The sequence below is a fragment of the Echinops telfairi genome, unplaced genomic scaffold (genome assembly GCF_000313985.2).
Source record: "Echinops telfairi isolate 266 unplaced genomic scaffold, ASM31398v2 ScPeMD7_2;HRSCAF=8, whole genome shotgun sequence".
Classification (NCBI taxonomy): Eukaryota; Metazoa; Chordata; class Mammalia; order Afrosoricida; family Tenrecidae; genus Echinops; species Echinops telfairi.
In genome coordinates, this window is record NW_022103898.1 from 40,329,186 (window position 1) to 40,331,843 (window position 2,658).

Consider the following 2,658-nt stretch of genomic DNA (forward strand, 5'->3'; position numbering starts at 1 on the left):
GCCTTGTTTCTCAGGGTCTTACAAGGTTTCCACCTTTGCCTTGGTGCAGTCTCACCACTTGTCCATCGCTATCTGTTAGTGAATTTATTGTCGTTTTCCTTCTCTCACAGTGGTTACACCTTTGGTTGCTACAGCAAGATCAGCAGTTTGAAACCACCAGCTCTCTTTTGAGGAGAAAGATGAGGCCTCTGTCTGTCTGTCTATCTATCTATCTATCTATCTATCTATCTATCTATCTATCTATCTATCTATCATTATTACCCAGAGTTGCATTCTTGGAATCCCACAGAGGTGGTTCTGCACTGTGCTGTAGGGTCGCTGAGAGTGAGAATTGACTTAATGAGTCGGATTTTGAGTGTGGTTTGTTTTTTCCCTACCAGTTTCACCTTATACGGGTTCTGGTTTTTGCAGGGTTTACTGAATTTATAGGGAGATGATTTTTGTTCTCAGGAGAATAAATTAAAACCTTTATCTGAACAGCATTGCCTTCCATTAAGCACTTACCTTTCTACTGAAAATGGACACACAGGTCCCTGCATGAACACTGAAAGTCTGGGATGATAATTATGTCCACTGTTAATCAAAATATGTACAGGAGTGCCTACTCTTGATCAAAAGATATCATTGTGCTCAGATGGCTTCGTATCTGATTTGACAATGACATCTAGGTATGGTTTCAACGGTGAAGATTTAATTTCAAAGATCCTTGCCTGCTCTCCCGCTAGCCTGGTGTACACACACTCTAATATCCTACTGTCAAGGGGATTATGAATATGATGGGTTTTGTTCTGCCATTAGGTTTGGTGTATTACAAAAGTGAACATATTTTACAAGTGGAAGAAAAGTTAGCTGACTTTCAGCTAATCACGAAGACTCTGGTGGACGGGTCTGACTGAATCAGATGTGATTGTCTGCATGCAGGAACTCATAACATGGCTATGACTGAGTAATGCACCAAACAATACACGATCATATGTAGTACACACATTTATTCATTTTAATTTGCATTATCGATGCTAGTAAATTATCAAAAGTCTTCATTTTTCTGGAATGATTTGCTATAATTTAATCGCTCCTTCATAACTTTGTATATATTTGAATACATTATCTTTCTTTATAAACAAAGGTAAATCTAGCTCTTTATGTCAAATGTAGTACACCAATGTCCTTCAAAGGAGCCCTGGTGGTGCCATGGATTAAGCATTGGGCTGCTAACCTGCAGGATGAGGCTATCCATTTCCACAAAGATTTAGTCTCAGAAAGCCTAGTCAGGGTGCCCGTGAGCAGAAATTGACTCAACTGTTGTGGGTGGGATGCGCTGGCATCCACTCGACGGCAAGGAGTTTGGTTCTTGGGCTTTGTATCTTTCATAGTGGGCAAGGCCTTTTAGGAAGCCTTATATAAAAAGAACAGTATGACCCAATTCCTGTGACCCAACACCTATGAAGTAGTTGGCAAGGGTAAAAAGTCAATTTGAAGATAATTGTGAATATTTGTTAACTGGTAAATATTTTGATGGCAGGATTCTGGAAACTCTTCAGGGGATCTCGTCCCATAGCTGTGTAAGAAACAGCAGGAGGTAGATATAGTGCTAATAACCATAAGAGTGCATTATGCCTAAAAGACACATTAATTCTATTGTCTCTGGTTTAAAAAGCAAACTAGACCCAAGGTGCACGCTGAGATTCCATCCAATGCCCCATAACACCCGCATTCATTCAATACTTTATTGCCTTCGATTCATGCCCCTCCCAAGCCAGGGATCCCTCTACAACTCCCTCCAGTTGTTAGGAAGAAGCTCATTTCCTGTCGTTTTGTGTGTTTTCTTTGCTGGCTCCTAATTATTTCACTGCATTAGTCCAAGCTGTTAGCTAAGTAGCTCCAAGAACAGACTTAATGAGAGTGACAGATTTTGCTTCCAGATAAAATTATAAACCCGTGTCCATGGAAACAGAAGGAAAAGCCTGAGATTCTCTAATTTTGTATCTTGCTGTGTGGCACAATGAAAAATAACCACTGTGTTAATAGCTGAGAACAATTACATGTTGCAGCAAATCCAATATCCCAGGTGTCAGTTAACCGTGGCCGTGCAACCTATGGACCTTTGTCAATACAGAGGGGCACACACTCAAAACGCTTTCAGCTGCTAGCAAGTCTGGTGTGTGCTTCTAAGTCTATTACAACTTGGAGGAGTAGAAAATATTAGGTTGTAGCGAATATTTGTTAGAACAGAATTTCGCCGACAGCTTTGAAATGAAGATGTATCTGTCTGAGAAGAAACCTGTTGCTGTTGAGTCGAGGGTCATTCCTGGTGACTCCATGTGTGTCAGAGCAGAACTCTGCCCCATAGGTTGCTTTTTAGGGTGTAAACTTTAAGACCTCAAAAGGAGCCTGCTTGGCACGTGGTTATGCATTGAGCTGCTAACTGCAAGATCGGCAGTTTCAAATCACCATCTAGCTGCTCCTCAGGAGAAAGATGGGGCTTTCTATTGGCCTAAAAAGTTATAGCCTCAGAAACTCAAAGGGGCAGTTCTACCTTGCCCTATCAGGTTACTATGAGTCGGCATCGATTTGATGGCAGTGAGTTTGTTTTAAATCTTTACAGAAGCCGACTGCCAGGCCTTTCTTCCACGGTGCTATTAGGTGGGTTCTAATCAT